The sequence below is a fragment of the Dermacentor albipictus genome, chromosome 9, assembly GCF_038994185.2.
Source record: "Dermacentor albipictus isolate Rhodes 1998 colony chromosome 9, USDA_Dalb.pri_finalv2, whole genome shotgun sequence".
NCBI lineage: Eukaryota > Metazoa > Arthropoda > Arachnida > Ixodida > Ixodidae > Dermacentor > Dermacentor albipictus.
The window spans coordinates 93,652,260-93,673,309 of NC_091829.1; positions in this window are offsets into that span (position 1 = coordinate 93,652,260).

The following is a 21,050-nucleotide window of genomic DNA, read 5'->3' on the forward strand; positions in this document are numbered from 1 at the left end:
GCTTTCGTGGATATATATACACTGCGGCTCTGGCGAGCTCAGTCAAGCTGACTCGGTAAAGCTTCTTTATTAAACTCGCTTTGTTCATTCATTGGCTCTTTTAGAATACAATGCCGTCAATTTCGACCAATAAAACATTACCTATGCCTGAAAAGTCGCGGTCAAATAGCTTGAAGAAGCCACTAGTTGATTCAGAAACTTCAAGGCGGTGGCACCGTCCGTCTTTCGTTCTTGCGGTTTTCATGCCTCTTCTAATCGTTAACCATGAATGTATAGCTATTATGGAACGGTAAATAATTAATGTAGTTAAAGATACCGGTCTTTCTCTTTTAGAGTCCCTTTATTGCACATATAAGAGTTTCCTTGGCTCTCACCTTCACTAACATGCGGCCGCCACTGCTGAGAATGCCATCAACGACGATGTTCTCGTGTTCCAAGACGCAACAGATGCCGAACTACACCGGTGGATGAAATTTTGGTTTCAAGAGCTTGCACCAAGCGTATGCAAAACTCTAGAAGAGGAGCAGGAGCTGAAACGGAAGGAGCCGTCTGAGGCACGCGTTAAAAAACGAGGGCATCCGTATCTCGGCTGCTGCGAACAGCCAGGGCAGATTTACTCCCGCAAAAGCGCACGTCCTCCATCCAAAGCTCTTTTCCCAACGTCCAAGGACACACCTCGCCTAATCATCTGCCTTCTATCCTTGTCGCTTTTCATTTATTTAAATTTTCTTTCTGCTTTCTGTTTCTTTTTCTTTCCAGTTTTTTTCTCGGCAGCACATCTCTAATGGGAGCTCTAGAGATTCAGCGCAGCTTGCTTTTGCCGCTGGCGGCTTTAATAGTTTGGAGAACGAAATGTCTCCAGCTTTGCTTTTGACGAAGCCCGTACGTACCATCTTTCTTTTTTCTTCCTTGCCTAGCCTTTGCTCACTTTATTGCATGAAATCTTTTGCTCTATGCCACTTGTTTACCCGCCTTCATACCCTGCCTCGAACGCTCCTGTCTCCCTCCCACTCTCTCACTCGCTCTCGACAGGGCAAAGCGTCTGCTCCGCGTCCGAGCTACGCGGTCCCTGTTATCGTGTTTCGTTGGCAGTTAAACGAGAAATGTGCGGGTGCTGAGGCAGTGCTTACGGAAAAATGAAAATAAAGGAATAAAATTCGTGTAGGACGAACCGCGATGCATGCAGGTAGTCACGTGCGGCGCTGGGATTCCTTGACGACCCGGAAGGGTGGGAAAAGTTTTCAATTTCTTTTTTCTTTCTTTTTTTTAAAGAATCAAGCGTGCTTGCTTTTTTTATTTTACGATTACCGAAGCGTCTGCTGTGCGTAATGCTTTTGCCGTGTTTTACATCAGTAAAAAAAAGGTCATCATGCGCAGTTACCTCTGTTGCTGACAAGCGCCACCGAAAGAAAGTGTGTGACTGAGGTGCGCTAATTGCCTACGCCCTGTGCAGGATTAGCACAAGTGATTGTATGCATGTGTGGGTGTTTGTAGGGTGTGCACTCTAATGTCCCGCCGCTCACTGCTAGTCTGCTAGTCAAGCACAATTCATTATTGAAAAACGCTGACTACAGGTCTGCTAGTTCATCGTTGTCCAGTTGGACAGCCGCAAATAAATGGGTGCTCTTTATTTTATGCACCTTCTCCAACTTCATAATAAACCCTTGTAAGATTATGCCGTATAGCGACTTGGTTTCTTTTCGAGCTCGTCATACAACGAAAGCGATACTTTTTCTGTGTTTAGTCAGTTGAATTAAAAGCTTTTTGTTGAAATAACCCTTTCTGATTTGCTCAAACTCTCAGTAATGATTGTGATAAATTGTAATGCATTGTGATGCATTGTAGGTAACGCAATGAATTGTATATTGCGTATTGAGTACACAAGATTGCACATAAGATTGCACACATTCCCACTGTATTTCAAGGAGGGTGACGACGTCGAGTGCGCGCGATGTCAGCCTTACTGGCAGAGGCTCACCGGCAACTGCTCTGCCCTAGTGTCCCATTTCAACCGCTTCTAGCATGTTGCCACGCTTTCGCGGCACACCACATTTGGGCAGAGACATTCAAAACCAGGACGCTTAACTGAGATAAATTCTCATTTTGGCTTCATTTGTGCGCATTCAACAGGAACGTGTAAGCGTGTCGCCGTCTCTGACGCCTAAAACAACGCTTTGCACGCTTTGACTGTAATCAGTAAGGTGCATTAATTCAAGACGTCATCTCTGCAAGGCAAACTACTTTACAGTATGACCCAAGATGAGAAAAGGTAGACCTGTAAAGCCTGAATTAGTCAAGTGCAAGAATGTGTGACAAGAAACATAATGTTTTGTGCCCGATGGCCATTTAATCTTTTTTTTCTTTAGCTCAATGAGCTACAAATTTTTGTCGGGTATCGAACAGCCTGAAAGTAATCGTGAATGTGCTTACGTCTACTAGAGGTACTTCCAACTGCAACTCGGAAGTCTTTCTTTGGGCTGGAAAATTCTGGCTACAATAGAAGACATACCTTGCGCAAAGAATTCCACGTCGTTAAAGGTACCACGAAGTGAGCCGCTTCAGTGAAGTCACTAAGAGAGCTTCACAAGACAACTACACAAAACAGAGGTATGATCAGTCCACTCCAAAGCGTTTGAGCAGTCCCATTGCATCGAGCAATTGGTGACGTTCACCGAATAGTGATAAACATGTCTACATGCTGAACATATCTGTTTTTTTTTAAACTTCAACAACAGGGGCAAATACATCCCTTTTAATTTTCTAGCATACCCGCGTGTTGATTATCACGCACCGCTACAAATATGTGCCAACATTTCCGACAGTCACCCTTAGCGCATGTCGCAGCTCTTCGTCTTGTGTCCCACTGTATTTTATAAAGTTGCTTTTCCAATTCATTTCGTTCGCAGTACCTTTCTTGCTCTTATAGGCTTTGCGCATTGAATCGTATTCCGAGTAAAACAACTTTACGCTGTTGGAGTTACTTTCATCACCCTGAAGTTGGTACTTCTCTTGGTCACCTCTCTAATTTTTCTAAAACAATGTTGCAGTCCCTGAAGAGGACATGAAAGGCCGAGAGGTTCGAGATTGACTTCCGGATTGGATATTCTGCATTGAGGGAAGCAACGAGTTGAAGGCATGATCGGGGAAAGAAGGTGGGGAGTGAGGAAGATCTACTCCCGGCAGCTCCATTTCACTTTCTGTCGAATCAAATGTTTGATGGTAATGCAGACACAACGCAGGGTAAGGTTTTATGAATAATTACAGTGACCAGATACACAAGAGCACACCTACTGTAGGGCTAATAAGCAATGAAAATAAAAACACTTTGATGAGCACTTCCACTTTCCTTCCTTTGAGGGCTATCATCTCGCCCATTCAATGTCTGTTGGTGGCCGTTATTGCGTAAAGCTAACATGCTCAAAAGCGGGATCAGATGAGCACATGTCTCGTTGTTTATGCCGGACGCGGCTTTGCTTGGCTGTCCGCGATCCGGAGCGCATACGCAGGCCACGAGCCGTAATTCGGAGGTAATATGCGGTGGGTACTAAAGTTTCGGGTGAGTCGAGATGGCTGGTGTCTTGATGCATGCTACGTGAGGGCACTACGTGAGGACTACGTGAGGGCAAGAGGGCTAGCCTGCTCCACCGAGAAATCTGAGCTGCTCAGAGTCTGGAGAGGGAAACAGAATCGCACGGTCCCGACTAGCGACGAGCTCAAGCTTGGCGTCTACATCGAGGGAAAACTAATACCGGAGAAAACGCTCATAAGAATTTTGGGCATGTGGATACAGTCGAATCAACGCTGCTCACACATTCTCGCTCTACTCAAGACATCAACTCTTCAAGTCGCTCGCATGATAACGCGCGTCTCCCACAGACGCTCAGGCATGCGAGAGGAAGACACGCTAAAGCTGGTTAGGAGTCTGGTGATCAGCCGGGTTACCTACAGTCTCCCGTACTGCAACCCAATCAAGAGCGAGGTTCAGCAGATAGACGCGATTATAAGCAAATCATACAAAACCGCGCTCCACCTACCACAATGCACATCCACGGAGAAGCTCTTGGCACTAGGAATTCATAACACATTCGAAGAACTCAGAGAGGCACAACATGTTGCTCAGCTGCGCAGACTTCAACAGACTCCGTCTGGCAGGCAACTTCTGCAGAAGTTGGGATGCAGCGAACAGATACAAGAAACCCAAAGAACCGCGACTATCCCGGGCAATATACGAAAAACAATCAACGTGGCTCCCATTCCCAAGAACATGGACCCCAACCCACACGAAGAACGCAGGAAGGCGAGAGCCGAATACATCCAAAAGTCCCTAGCTTCCCAGGCAACAACGGTATACGTGCACGCAGCCACATGCACCAGAAGGGCGAGGCAGACCAACCCCAACGCAGTAGCGGTGGTGATAAACTCGGATATGCGAGAAATCGTCAGCGCATCTCTACGGGACTGCACGGTAGTCGAGGCTGAAGAAGCGGCCGTCGCTCTAGCGGCAGCGGAGGGCTATCGGACTAGGCGGTCCTTAACAATACTAACCGACTCCCAAACAGCATGCCGAAACTACATGTTCGGCAGAATAGGTCACAGAGCGCTCCGCATACTCCGCTCAGAAGATCCCCACACAAAAAAACCAGAAAAAGAACAACCAATTAGACACACGATAATGTGGACGCCGGGTAATACGGACGTGGAAGGCAACCATGAGGTCGACAGGGTAGCTCGAGGATACACTGCATACCGAGCACCCTCCGCCAATGACCTCGAGGAAACCGAGCCAGTCCCCAGAGAATGCTCGGCTATCCTAAACTACTATAAGGGTAGCAGGAAGCGGTACCCCTCGCCGCATAGCTCTCTCACTAGAGAGGACTCCGTAGCTTGGAGGCTGCTACAGACGGGTGCATATCCGAACTTAAACAACCTCAGCAAACTAAAACCCACACAGTACACTGACAAATGCCCATGGCGCCAGGACACACCCACGCTCTACCATATAACGTGGGCCTGCCAGAAAACAAATGCGGCACCAATAATACCAAACCCGAGTGCGGAGCAATGGGAAGGAATGCTCTCCAGCGACCGTCAGGACGTCCAACTAGGGCTGATCCGACGGGCCCAGCTGGCAGCGGGATCCAACGGAGCCCTGGACTAGGGTCAGACGGCCATTGCCAAGAAGATTGAAGACACCATCTGACTCCGCGAAATTCATAGAATTTTCTAGAGCTAAATAAACGTTTTTCCTCCTCCTCCTCCTCATTACAAGCCGTAGACTGTAATTACAACTGTAATTAGAGAGCCTTGCTGCGCTTCCTACAAGATGAAATGTTGCGTTCTTATTTTTACGCTTTTCTTTCCTGTACTCCGCCGTAAGGCAACCCTCCTAGAAAGGAAGTCTTTTCTTCTAGATATTTGTTACCTTCAACGAATTCATGCGGCAAAGAAACGAAAAAAAACTTGGTGTGCTGTATACGCAGATAACTTTACATTCATGGCACAGTATCACCACCTATTCGCATGTTTCAAACGCAGTTACAACAATAACCTTATACTTACCGGCTACATCAATTGCTCAATATTTAACGTATACATTAGCCTTGTAACAGCCGTCGTCTTCCAAACTGGAAAAAGAGATTTATAGGCGAGCACGACCGGCTAAATTTGAAGAGAACAGAGACTATAGTTTTTATACGATACACTGTCTATCGAGCATCTACGCCACGCGCGGTGGGAAACATTGGCCTCAGACTACTGCCTCGTTTTTAGAAAGCAGGCAATACTCTGACAGAAGTTGATTACGGAGCACTCTATTCCAACACAGCCCGGTTGCTGTGAGAACACGCACTGGGCTTTACCAAATGAGCAGTTATTCCACCAAGAACACGTTGTTTTCAGAGAAAGCGTGCGTATATGGATGATTGAGTGCGTGTCTGTAAGATGTGATAAAGCTGAGCCCATTTGTTGCCTTCCGTATCAATCATAATAAACGCAAAGCAGTAGGCTTTACATTCTCCGCGCAAGCAGCAAGTATGCTTTGTCCTGTGCTCGAAACTAGACCGTTGCCATCATTAATCTTGCAGGAGTATGCAAGGGCATGTTAGTTCTTCCGATACACTTCAGTAAAATATTGCATCTGCTCCCTTGTTTTTATATGATTCCTCATAAATTATTTTACTGCAGGTAATATATAATGACGTTAGGTAACGTTATCATTTTAATATAGTGTTTAATGCATGGAATATGTCAGGTTTTGTTGACTTGCTTCTCTTTACGGAGGCTTTGTAAGTTACTTCATCTTCGGACAAGGGTCCTCTCATAGTCAATGTTTTATGGATAAGGCACCGTCGGCTGAAGTCGTCCCATAGAAAAACTAAATTATATTTTAGAGTTTTACTTGCCGAAACCACTTTCAGACTATGAGGCACGCCGTGTAGTGCGGTCTCTGGCTTAATTTTGACCAGCGCGTAGGAACAGAACGAAAACAAAACGGAACAGTTATTTAATTTAGTTCGCAGTGAAACAAATATTTTGCATTGGTTTTCAGTTCAAGGTGAAAGTCGGCAGTCAGAAACAACCGACGTCGGGCAGCGTCGTAGGCTCCGAAACGTTGGGCTAATAAAATTTACATATTGGGTTGGAGTCAGTCTGAAAGTCCTAATCAAGTTCCCGAACTAACAGGCAATTCTGCCGAAATGTTTAGATTTGGGTCCGCATTAGCACGTATCTCGGGCAGGGATAGTGCGAGCGATAGCTGGTCGAGCGCTCCAGTAATCTAAGCCTGCCGCTCGATGGACAAGTAGATCAGCATCGTTACAAAACCTAGAGCTTGCGCACTGAACAGCTTATTGTTTTATAGTGGGGTGTACTGAACAGTTCAAATGGTAGCATCTGTTTGTAACCGAGAAGGCAGGCGACGCAGAGCAGGAACAGCTGGTTGCCCGAACGGCTCACACTCGTGCTGTGCACTGGCGATCCGGCTGGCCCACTGGTTGCACCGCAGGCATGGAACAGACGATCTAGCTGGCCTTGTTCTTATGCTCTTCTTCTTCATTACAGTTTCGTTTTGTAAGGGCACAACGCTTTGTTACAGAAAACCAATGCTTTGTTTATGTTTGCCTAATTTCGTTTTATCTACACAGCATTCTCGCATTTAGGCGAGTACACTCGATAACGTGCTGCTTCTGAGATCACGCTCAGAGCCTTGATTCATCGCGCTGAGCGTGACCTCAGAATTCATAATTCACTTATTTATAAAAATAAATGCTGCTCTGGTTATTACTTGGCTTCGAAAGTTTTCGCTTGCGAAACAAAACCGTTATGAGCCGTGAAGGCTCATTTTTTTCGTTCCGGAGCAAAAGCGGAACGAGAATTTTTTCAGTCGAACGAAAATTAAACCAGCACGAAAACGTTTCGTTCCGGCGCCCTGATTTTGACTAGCTGGGGCTCTTTAATGTTCGCTTAAATTTAAGCACACAAGCGTTCTTGCATTTCGTCCCTGTAGAAATGCAGCCACCGCAGCCGGAATCGTACTCAAGACCTCGAATTCAGCAGTTCAAAGGCGTAGCTACCCCGGCTGTATGGTTCTATAGCAAAGTTCAGCGGTAATTTTAATTTATTTAGTCTACAGGGCGACAAAGAAAACTGAATAAATCCACTTAATTTGATAAAGCAGTCAATCAGTCAGTCAGTCAAGAACTTTATTGAGGTCCTGAGGGGTCTAAGCCGTTGGAGATCGCACGCGGCGAGCTCCTTGGGCCGAAACCGTAGGCGACGCCCAAGTCGGGACGGGAACGTGGTGACGCTCCGCCAGTTCTTGGGCCCTCTGGACTGCCTTGAATTGCAGTTTGAGGTCCGGGCTTTTGAGGGCTTCTTCCCATTCGGGCTCACTGGAGAGAGGGCCCTCTGGTAGCGCGGTACATTGCCAAAGCATGTGCGAGAGTGAGCAGTAGGGTTCTGGGAAGTCTGGGCAATTTGCCGGGATTTCTGAATTGTAGTGGCTTAATAGGCCTCGTGGCGGATACGAGTCCGTTTGCAGCATTCGAAACGCGGCCGCCTGGGCGCGCTCGAGTTTGGCGTGCGGGAGCGGGTATTTCATTCTGCCTTTTCGATAGTGTGAGGTGATTTCTTGGTATGTGAGTAGCGGGTCATTAAACTGAATGTCCAGCCCCTCGGAGGCCGTGGGACCGTCGCGGCGGGCAAGTTCTCGCGCACGGTCATGGGCCGTTTCATTGAGGTTGGGTTTTTGCGGGTGGATGCCTTTCCCCATGTGAGCGGGGAACCAGGAGAGGCACACGCGTTTGCACTCGTTTGAGCTCGCTAGTAATATATGCGCTACCTCTTTCGGTACATTGCCGCTTTCGTAAGCCCGAATTGCAGCACGCGAATCCGTGAGGACATGGGTAAATCTGGGGTCTGCCATGGCGATGGCTACGGCTATCTGTTCGGCTTTAGCGCTTGTGGTCGATTTAACCGATGCCGATGACCGTAACGTTCCGTTGCCGTCCACAACTGCTATCGCGAAAGTTGATGTATTGCCGTACTGGGCCGCGTCAACAAATGCGGTGGCTTCACGATCCGCGTCTGTGCGGTCGAGAATCGCGCGGGCGCGGGCCCGGCGCCTACCCACGTTGTGTTGTGGGTGGACGTTTCTGGGAAACGGTGAGACTTTGTAGTTGTCTCTAATTTCACTCGGTAGGGTAACCGCGTGCTCGAGATATGGAGATGAGGAGGCATTAGGTTCGCTTAGAATTAGTCTACCGGCTTTGGACGAGGATAGGCGGAGTATTTGCGCCATAGTCTGAGCCTCGATCACTTCGTCGATGTTGTTGTGCATGCCTAGCTGATCAACCTTTGCTGTACTTGTTCTTTGTGGAATGCCCAAGACCTGTTTGATGCTCTTGCGCATGAGTGTGTTTAGTTTCGTCTTTTCTGTTTTCGTCCATTTGTGGGCAGAGGCGACGTAATTAATATGGCTCATAAGGAACGCGTGGTATACGCGCAGAAGGTTATCTTCGCAGAGACCCTTCCTGCGCCCTGAGACTCTGTGGATGAGTCTGATCATATTTTCGGTTTTGGCGGTTAAGTGTTTGATCGAGTGTGCGTGGCATCCGGTGGCTTCGATTAGGAGCCCAAGAATGCGTATGTGGTCGACTCGCGGAATCTGTTGGCCGTCTCTTGTATGTAGTGCGATCGGAAGTTCGTCTAGAGAAGTTAGGGATCGGACTCCTTGGCAAGACTTGCGATATAGTAAGAGTTCCGATTTCTTGGAGGATAGTTTCATTCCTGTCTCTAGTAGGTACTCCTCCGTGGCATCTAGGGCAGACTGTAATGCCTGCTCCATGTCTGCCAGGGAGCCTCCCGGCATCCAGATGGTGATGTCATCTGCATATAGAGCGAAATTTACGTTCGGGATGTCTCGTAGTTTGTCTGCGAGTCCCTTCATCACTATGTTAAAGAGTAATGGAGAGATGACTGAGCCTTGCGGTGTTCCGACGGAACCCAGCGTGTAGCAGTCCGACTTAAGTTGTGAGACTCGCAGTCGGGCTTCTCTGTCTTTTAGGAAGGAGCGCACGTACTCCTGAAATCTCTGGCCGAGGCCGAGGCCTGCCACAGACTCCAATATGAAGCGGTGCGAGACGGTGTCGAATGCTCTCGTGATATCGAGAGCGAGGATGCCTCGAACGTCTCTTGTTTTAACGTCAAAGACCTGTCTTTTTAGGAGCAACATGACATCTTGCGTGGAAAGGTGGGATCGAAACCCTACCATGTTGTGTGGGAGGAGTTCGTGTTCCTCAATGTAGCGTGACACTCGGTTTTGAATTACGTGCTCGGCTACTTTACCCACGCATGAGGTAAGAGAGATAGGGCGTAAATTGTCGAGGTTAAGTGGTTTGCCGGGTTTTGGGATAAGGACCACCGTGGCCGTGCGCCATTGCGTTGGTACCTCTCCTGTTTCCCACACAGCAGTCAATCAAAACTATATTTTCGTCAATTTTGTTGTGAGACCTTGTTCACTAGAAGCGCAGATGAACGCTCAACTTTCCTTTTTTTGGGTGTTGCGCTTACACACTAGAACGCCTATATGTGAATGTGATGGCGCAGATTTACTTTTTATCACATTTTACGCTGTACTGTCAAAATTTCTAATTTTGAAACTCGTTAAAAACCCTGTCTTTGGCTCTGTTAGAATGCAACGCGGTCCACCCTGTGGTATTGAAATTTACCAAAGCCGGAGCAAACGCTGTCCAAATGCATGACGTCACGCCGAGTTGCCACGCGGACTTAAAAGGGGCCTCGGCACCAGTCTTTCGTTCTTGTGCCTTTTATGGCTTACAAGCCTCATCTCACAATATAAGTTAGTTTTTTTATTGTAAAGACGTATTTTATAAATTTATCTAAAACACTTTGTCGCTTTAAGTCTCCCTCTAATAGCCAGTTTTCGTGATCGTGAGCACGACAATATCAAGAGTACAATGATTGTACTTTGTGGCTCCGCCACATTAGAACTGTAGTGTGATATGAGAAACAAAAAAAAGATGATACGGCAGTGCATAATTAACGCCGAGCTATGATATACCAAGCCAAACTAAAGCGGGGTGTAGAAATACCGCTGCGCTGAGACGTGTGTTTAACCTGTCAGAGCATAAGGATCCTTAATGTTAATTGAAAGTTGCACGACATCTAAAGGTCTGTCACATTGTCGAACCGTCATTTCTTACGGTCCAATCATTGCCAGTCTAACGAAAAAATTTCCTACGTCACAAGACTAAATGGCTACTAAGCACCATTAACATTTAAGCAGCCGTCATTACCGATCGATACATCTACTGCACGAAATAGGCTACACTTTTTGCAACGCTTTAAGAAAAATTGGCAACAGACTGTGTTCGCGCAATGTCTCATTTCCAGTGATATGTGCTAGCCCGCGTAAGAAGCGCAGCGTCACAAGAATCCGCCCTCAAAGCATTGCTCTGCGATCGAACTACTTCAAGAGGATTGAGAAACTACACAAGAATAAAATGCTTGGAACGCAAGAGCAGGTAGGGAGCCTCAGGTCGCTTTGGTTTGAAACGTTCACATGAATAATGCATCGCAACCACCTTAAAGAACACTTTTTTTTTGTACAAGGCTACTTTCCACTTTCCTCCCAGCCTTTCTAAGTTGGCTCCTCGGGTGGCATTTTACGAGGAAGTGCACTTGTCTGCGAGTGTTATTGTTTGGTTATTGTTTGCATTGCTTCCTTTCGCTGGAGGGCTCTATACACGCTGTGATATTGTTTCTAGCTTAGCGATACCTGAGCCGAACAAACTGCTCTTACTCCGTTTTCGCTTCCTTCCGTATTCACCACGCTATGATAAATTTGCGAGTCGTAGAACACCGGGAGGGACAGGATCCCCATGGTGAGGTGTGTATTTGGTGGTGTATTGTTGAGTTCGTTTACATCAGTCGACGTTTACATATAGTAGATGATAATTGCTCGAAAAACAGTATTCACAAGACATGAAATGCAACAGCTCGTTCTGATTGTCTGCCAAGAAGGTTGTTTTGGCGGACGCACAGAACTGTGCTTACACTGCAACGGACAAATATAAGCAGTTTGAGAAAATAACCGACGCAACAAACATGCCATAACGCGCTCACATTGTTGTGCATATTGCATTCGCTGGTAGTTTTAAAGTATTTCAATTCAAGGATTTATTTTTTTAGTTTTAAACGAACTGCTTTATTTATTTTATTTTATGTTGAATGCCAATTTAGGGAAATGAAAAGTTTAAGAAGAAAACGGACTTTCATTGAAGGGGCTTTCAAAGATTCTCAGGTGCTGATTGTTTCAAAAAGACATCAAGCAGATTAAAATATATCCAAACAAACAGTGACAGAAATTAAAAGGCACTTGTCCAAGCTTCAAGACAAGCTGCAAGTTGTCGACAACTTGTGATGAGACGTCAAAAGTGTGAACGCTACCCTGCAGGAACCACATGCCCAGCTCAAGAGCATTGAAACAAGACAGTTTGAGCAAGCCCACATAGTCGTTTATGGTTTAAATATTCAAATGCGTCTCAACTAGTTGATGTTTGAAGGTGCCCCAGAGCAGCAGACACAAAACTGAGATGTGGACAAATTTATTGGCGATTTTGCGGCAAAAAAAAACTTGGCATGCAAGCAGGCAAAATAGAAAAAGTGCGCCGAATGGAATATTGTAACCTAGATTGAAGACGGAGTCTTCAAAAATAGACGCTTCTGTTTAATGGTGGGCCAGGAGAAGAGCGTGCAGCTCACGCCCTTCGTCGTGTTTCATGGCGCCTACCTTGGCGTGCGCCGTCCCGCGGTCCGGGAGCCCCACGTCATTGTGTCAATTGCCCCCCCCCCCCCTCCTCATGCGATAAGCGACCGTCTCGGTCGCGTCAAAAAGGTCTTTCGGCAGCAAGAAATGGAGCTCCTCATGTGCATCTCGGCGTTCTCATACGCGCATAGTAGGGTTTCATGCGCACTCCATAAACAACTTCCGCGCGAGGACGACGACGGAGCGAACCGGGGTCAGAACTGCAAGGGACGACTTCGTAGGTCCCGTCCCTGTGGCGGCGTGTAACCATGTAGGGACCAAAATACCGGCGGAGCAACTTTTCAGAGAGTCCACGGGGACGGATGGGCGTCCAGACCCACACGAAGGCGCCGGTATTGTAATGGATGTCGCGTCGACCCTGGTTGTAGCGAAAGGTGTCGGTATGCTGTTGCCTCCGGATACGATACGGAGCAAACTGGCGTGCTTCTTCGGCTTTTTGTACCAATTCTTCCGCGTGTTCGCTGGGCGGGCTATTATCAACCAGAGGTAGCATGGCGTCAACCGTTGACGTGACGTGGCGCCCGTATGCAAGTTGGAACGGCGTAAACTGCGTAGTCTCCTGCACAGCAGTGTTATACGCGAAGGTTACATAGGGTAACATCTCATTCCACGCTCTACGTCAATATACATGGAGAGCATATCAGGTAGCGTTCTGTTCAGACGTTCAGTTAATCCATTGGTTTGAGGGTGATACGCAGTGCACTTGCTGTGAGAGCAATGGGTCAGCTGGATAACGTCCTCCATAGGTTCCGCTATAAATGCTGCACCGCGGTGGGTGATGAGAACATACGGTGCACCATGCCGTAGGACGATGTGGCGTTTTTTCTGGTGGAGGTGCTGGGTACATGCTACCACTCCCAGATCGAACACCGTCTAAAAGCCCAGTACGAAGTCCGGTCGAGCTTACTCCAGTTCATATACGGACAAGCCGTCGACTTCAAGGACTGCCACCTGAGCACGAGCCTCTACCCAATCGAGTCATAAGAATGAGTGCCTCAGTTCCGTCTTCCTCAACCACACCGACCAAGGTCGTCCTTAACCTGCCGCGAATCCCCACATCCTTCCATGGGGACACCTTCGAAGATGTTGAGGACTGGTTTGAACACTTTGGGCATGTCGCAGAATTCAACGGCTGCACTCCAGAGCACAAGCTACGCAACGCCTACTTTGCCCTCGAGGACTATGCGCGGACATGGTTTGAGAACCATGAGGCGGCCCTATCGACATGGGGCGAATTCCGACGGCAGTTAATCGGCACATACGCCAGCCTCGATCGCGAGGAGTGAGTTGAATCTGCAATTCAGGCGAGAGTGCAGCTGCCGAACGAAAGCGTCGCAATGTTTGTGGAAAATATGTGACGAATTTCCCGACGCGCGGATCCATCCATGCCGTAAGAAAAGAAGCTCAGCAACTTGACGCGCGGCGTCAAGCAAGAGTTATTGGGTGGCCTAATTCGCCACCCACCAAAGACATTTGCACAGTTTCTCGCGGAAGCAATATTAACGGAAAAGGCGCTGCAGCAGCGAACGAGGCAGTACAACCGTGACTTGTCGACCCTATCGCGTGACCCTCTCGCTATACTCTCGGACAATACCGACGCCTTGCGGGAGCTCATTAGGCTTGTTGTCCGAGAAGAGCTTCCAAAACTTCAGATGGCTACGGCATCGGTACCACGACTCGCTCTGGCTGAGGTTGTCCGGGAGGAAATCACGCAGGCAGTACAAGTCCCGGAGCGAAGCGAGACACCACAGCACGAGGTACGGCAGCCACGGCCTCGCATGTCGTATGCGGAAGCTGCGAGAAGTTGGTTGTCTCCGACTTTTTACGATGTGCGCGACGCCCCGGACTTTCATGGTGGGCGCGCCGTTGAACGAGCAACTGGCGACTTCAGGACTCGCCGCACGCCACTCATGTCTGAAACACGACCAACCCGCAAGAGCGACATGCGGCGCACTGCAGACCGGAGGCCCTTGTGTTTTTAATATAAAAAGTCAGGCTATGACCGCCCTACCACTGTTAAATTTGTAAGCTTCAAGGACATGATCAACATTTTGAAGAAAGCATTTAAGCTAAAAGATCTAGAATCACCTCGTGTCTGAATCGAGGAAAATTTTTCACGTCGAATTTAACTGTTTAGAAATAAACTCGGAGATTTCGTACGCAGTCAACGGAAACCTGGGGAGAACAACAAACTACTCTGAGAAACGTGTCAATTGGTAGTAAATTCTATACGTTTGATGGTTAACTGAATGGGTCCTGTCACTTCCAGTTCATGAGGGTATCAATAATTCAAATTGACGCACGTAACATTTTACCAATACGAAACTATCATTCAGCGTGTCTAATTTATGTAGCTTTCTAAACAAGCAGGACAGCCTTTCCGCGTTCATCGAATGCTGTGAAGCAGACATTATTTTGGAAACTGAAACATGGTTGCCTCCCGATATCTAAAATAGCAAACTTTCTATGTCTCGGAACTTTTCTGTTTTTTGGAAAGATAGGTGCACCTCACGAGGCGGCGGCGCCATTATAGCTGTGAAAAAACAGCTACAAGCTAGACTACTTGCCAATTCGCCACGCATAGAAATTATTTGGATTTCATTGCAGCTGCCCTATCTTATAAGCTATATCATCAGCGTCTGTTATCGTCCGCCAAATTTGTGTGGTGAATTAATCAAAAACCTGAACGAATCCCTCGGTTTCTTTCACGATAAGTATCCAGCCTCAGTAACAATTCACGCTGGCGACTTTAACTACCCAGGCATAAATTGGCAGACGCGATCAGAAGGCGTAACTAAGAAAAATGAACCTAAAGAAGTCGTCGATATGTTATCCCAGTTTGGTTTATCGCAAATAGTTTCTGCTCAAACGCGTGGAAAGGTACATTTAGACCTCGTGTTCCCACAACCCATCCTGAAAATATGACTGTGCACATTTTAGATTGTCTTAATGACCACAATGATCTACGTTGCGAATAAGCGCTAACTAGTAACGAACCAGAAGCACCAAGAAAAATCTTTACGACTACGCACGTGCTAACATTGATCGACCGAACAGTGAAATTGTCATCATTCTGTGAGCAGTTCTTATAACCGGTATCAAGCCGCTGTAAGAATTATAGCTGGACTGTACTTATTGCCAAACTGACGGAGTTAAAAGAAATAAACATTCCAAAAATCACACTCAAGACGTCATTTCAAGACATGTGGTTTACAAGACATGAAAGCGCTACATCAACGAAAAGACGAGCCTTTACGCCAAAGGCAAAACGATCAGCCTCCGCGGGTGATTGGAAAAGTTACTGCGAAAAGTCAGAGCTATATCAAGCAGAAATTTAAACAGCTAAAGAGAAATTCCTTAACCATGATATTTCAGCGTTACTGAGAACCGATTCTGGAAAGTTCTGGATAGTAATCAACCCTAAGACCTCTACAGATAGTCTTATATCTATAGTAAAGAATGTCAAGGTTCTTTCGCCCTCACAGGTCACCACAGTATAGAATCTATCTTTTAGCTCATTGTTTACCGACGAAATCCTAATACACCCAAGCGCACATAGTTGTTCTGCAAGTGTCATCATGGACGACATTCTGGTTACGCAAGGAGGAATAGAACAAGCTATTGACCGTTTGACAAATCCTTCGAGTCCTGCTCCGGCCGGTGTCTGCCCCAAACTACTCAAACTGGCTAACGCGAGAATAGCCCGCACTTTCACTAGATAAATTCAGCAGTCTATTGACATAGGTCGCGTGCCTGATGCATGGAAATGTGCTCGTGTTATACCTATATTTAAAGCGGGAGCCCGTTCTGCCCTCACAAAACACAGACTCATTTCGTAAAAAGCATACCCTGCAAGTTACTTTGACTCATGATTCCATCTGGAATAATGAAGTACTAAGATCGGCACTTTTTTTTCCAAACCAGCTTTGGTTCTTGCGTAGACGTTCCTGCGAACCGCAGTTATTTGAACTGACGGTTGACCTTCATGACGCTGTACACAACCTAATTATCATAGACGACGTATTCACCGACATCGCAAAAACACTTGCTAAGGATGCGCATAATCGTCTGATAATGAAAATGGATAACCTTAAGATAACTAGGAAAGTGATAACTGGATCATAATTTTTTAGGTAACCAACAGCACTTTCCTTCTGCAAATGCGTCTTGATCTGCACTAATACCTGTGAAATCTGGTCTGCCTCCTTGATTGGTGCTTGGGCCACATCTGTTCCTTATTTAGTGGGCAGTGGAGCAGCGCTTGTGGCAGTATGCTTCATATGCATCATTTCTTCTCTCCTCCGGTGTTGCTGATCCTGGCGGTTGTTTCACCGTTTGCGCCCCTGCATATCTAACGTGAAGCCAGCGCCTGCACAGATGCTGATCGTGACCATCGTGGTTCGGTCGACAGCACACGTGCTGAGACCTACGTGCCGCCTTCACGCAGGTGCGTAATAATTTGGCTTTGTACATTAGACGGAGTGACAATTGCTCCCTATTGCTGCTTCCCTGCCCACTTGTTTTCTTCGATAGTGTGTGTGAATGCATTATTATGAATTTGCTGTTGTTACAATGTGGCGATGTCGAGGAAAACCAGGGCCTCCGAAACCTCAAAAATCAAGCCAAGATGTCGTTGCTTCTAATAGTGTCAATGAGCTTCAGTGCGAAGAAATTAGTACTGACCTACAAATGCTAAATCACATCAAGAGAACACATGAGCTTGCCAAAGGCCAGTATCAGTTAAAGAAGGACGTAAAGGACGTCAAAGCAAGCCAACAGGCTATTGAAAGTAAGCTAACTGACATTTACCGCCACCTCTAATCACTAAAAAAAAAATCCGAAACGCTTGACAATCTCCCTAGTGATTTGGCCAAAGTGCAACAGGCAGCAGAAAGCGTGGAAAAACAGCAAGTCACCCTTACGGCGCGTCCAGATGATCTGGAAGACGGGAAAAGGCATAGAAATCTAATTTTGTATGGCATACCTGACTACCGTGAATGATGGCTACAGACTGAAAAGAAAACAACCGCTGCCTTGTCATCTGCGATGGAACGTGATCTGCCACCGAACTCGGCTGAACGCACGCGTCGTATCGGGGCATCTTCAGATGGCAAGTGCCGCCCCCTCACAATGAAATTAACGAACTTTAAGGTCAAGGAAGCCATACTTTCCTCTCGCAGCAAGCTGAAAGCTAACAACGCTTCTGTGTCTGAGGACTTCTAGCCCGCTACAAAGATGGATTTTATTATGATCGAGCCACTTGGGGTAGAAAATGTAATTAAAAATCTAAGGTGTTGTCAAGCCCTGGCCAGACCTGGTTACAGCAAATTTTTTTAGAAACACTTCTGCTTACTCATCTTTAATACTTTCAAAAATATTCCAGCAATCGTTGGACACCCATCAGCTCCCTGCAAACTGGAAAATTGGGAAGGTGGTTCCACTTCACAAGTCCGGCAACAAATGCTCACCTCATAACTACCGCTCCATTTCCCTCACTAGCATTCCTTGCAAAGTACTCGAACATGTCTTGTTATCTCATTTAGTTAAGCCCTTAGACGATAACTCATTCTTCACACGCACACACCACGGCTTCCGCAAGAGTTTGTCCTGTGAAACACAGCTGCTTTCGTTCACTCACGATCTTCATCTTATTCTTGATAAAGGTTCATGCGCAGACTGTTTTCTTCGACATCGCAAAGGCTTTCGACTAGGTATGTCACAAACTACTCATTTTTAAAGGGACACTAAAGCGAAACAATAAATCAGTTTAGACTAATGAAGCATTGTTTGAGAACCCTGCAGGCAGTCATTTCAAAAAAGTAGTTTGATTGTTAGATGAGAAAATGAAGGTCCAAGTATCCCTATTTGAATTTCGCGCTGAAACCCCAGCGCCGGTACGTCAGCGTGACGTCAGGGATTCCAAAGTATGTTTTCGCATTTGGGCCGCGTTGGCAGGATAAAGGTTCCCGAAACTTGCCATGTTTATTATTTAGTTCCTTTAGAACACAATGTGGACAATCTGTGCCGCTATATATAATTAGTACGCCCTGGAAGATGCCATCAAAATCCAAGACGTTACAGGCCCCAAGTGCGGGAACTTAAGTAGGCGTCGCCACCCGTATTTCGTTCTTGCGCTTTTTCTGGCTTACCAAACGTCTTATCTTTGTAAGAGTGGTGTCTTTGGTGTTGTAGAACGGTAATTTACTGATGCAGAAGAAATCATTTTTCACTTTAGTATCCCTTTAAGCTTAGTAAACTACGTCACTTGCTGCTCTGTTTCCTCTGTTTTTGTATAGTGCCAGCTACTTTTCAGATGTCTAATGTACACCGCACTTTCAGGCCTAAAGTGGCAAACGTAACTGGTATACCTGGACTACGTGATCCTGTTTTCGGCTACACTTGAAGAGCATGTAACCCGGATACTGGCTGTTTTCCAAGCCGTACACTCGGCTGGTGTCTCGGTAAAGTAATAAAATGCCTGTTTGGCTTTACTGAACTCCAAACCCTAGGCTACGTCGTCAGTAACGAAAGTGTGCGCCCCGACCAGAAATATATTGACGCTGTCACAAAGTTCCCCACACCATCTGACAAGAAGGCAGCGAGACGCTTCTTGGGCCTCTGCGCGTATTACCGACGGTTTATTGCACACATTTCATGTACTGCCTCACCGTTGACGTGACTAACACGAGAGGATTTTCCCTTGTGTGGGTTGAAAGAACCCAAATGACATTAAACGAGATACGTCGTCTACGAAAGCCCCCCGTTCTTGCACACTTTGACCAGGACTCCCCGACAGCACTTCATGCCGACGCTACCAATGCAGGTCTGGGCGCCGTACCGATGCAGTGGCAAAACGGCTCCGACAAAGTGATAGCCGACGTCAGCAGAACTCTCTCACGCACTGAGGAAAGCTACTACAATACTGAGAAGGAGTACTTTGCCGTAGTGCGGGCTGTTATCAAATTTCGCCTTTGTTTGTACAGCTCCACATGTACCGTCATCAGCGACCATCATTCTGTCTGTTGCCTTACTAACTTAAATCACCCATCTGGCCGATTGGCGCGCTGGAGCGTTAGGATTTCGACATGACCGTCGCGCACAAGTCAGGAAAAAAGCACACTGGCCCCGACTGTTTCTCTCGGTAACCAATAGAACCCTCAGTCACCGACGATAAGAACACGGAAGCTGCATTCATGGAAGTCGTCATTAAATTTACCATTTCACGGCAGAAGCACGATTACCTAGAACTGCTTCCACGTACAGATTATTTATTTTATTTATTCTTTATTTACAATACTGTAAGCCCTTAGCGGCTGTTAGAGGGTGGGAACAAACATAACAAGAAGTTCAGAGGAGTAGTTTAAAAAATTCACGCCATGCAAGGCTGGAATAACAACAATACATAGACAATTACAATTGAAATGACATGTATACAAGGAAGCACAATTCTTATTTAACACAAGTTTCCAATTTCCGCAGAAAATTATCTGTTGATGTAGTGTCAACAAATAATTGCGGTAAAGGTTATTCCAATCTAATTGGAATTTGGAATTCTTGGAAGGCCAAGCTAAAGACGTACCGTGACTGTTTGCAAAACGGCTGGTGCCATTTTCATCGAAGGACAGTGTTTTAAGAGCTTTTCTCCGAAGGGAAGCACCTACTTACTGGTCGTGCCTGCTTCATTTAGCAACAATATTCTCACAGCGCGTCATGATGAGGTCACCTCCAGTTCTAGGCTACACACGAATATTGACCCGACTTTGGCGCAAGTATTACTGGCCGATGCTCCCAGCCGCTCATAAACATCACGTATGCACTTGCTTGTCTTGACTGCCAAAGACGTAAAGCGCCAGCCGACAAGCCGGCTAGTTTCCTACCTCTTGTAGAGGAGCCCGGAATGTCACTCGCTAAAATTGACATGCATTTTCTTCGATCATTTCCAACTTCAACTAAAGGCAAAAGGCGGATCATCGTCGCCACCGATTACCTTACACTTTATGCAGAGACAAAAACTACCCAGCGCGGCACAGCAATTGAAGCAGCTCAATATTTCTCTTCTTGAAAACATCGTCTTAGGCAAGGTGCCGCCGCGCTAGTAATTACTGGCGGAACCGCGTTCGCAGCCAACTTATAGACGCAGTTCTAAATCTCAGCGGTACAGCTCACCAGAAAACGACAGCCTGCCAACCCCAAATGAATGGACTAACGGAGCGTTTGATCAAGACACTCGTAGACATGCTTTGCATGTATGTCGACGGGGAACAAGAGAACTGGGGCGAGGTTTAGCCTTATGTAACCTTCGCTTGTAACACCGCTCGACAGGAGACGACTCGTGTGACACCATTCAGCTTGGTACACGGTCGCAAAGCCAGGACAACGTTGGATGCAATGCTGCCTCACGAGTGTGACGACATCCATGCGGATGCTGAAGGGTTCGCTGAAGATGCCCTATTTGCCAGACAGCTTGCACGTGTGCGCATCCACCACCAGCAAGACAAGGATGCAACGTGGTAAAGCCGTCACCACAAATCCCTCCCCTACGCACCCGGCGAGGGAGTGCTGGTCTGTATACCCATACGGCATCGGGGACTCTCTCCAAAACTGCCAAAGCGACATTTTTGGTCATTGGTGGTCTGACACCTTAACGAAGTTAACTACGAGGCTGTGCCAGATTGTGAAACTTGTTCGAGGCGCCGCAAGCACC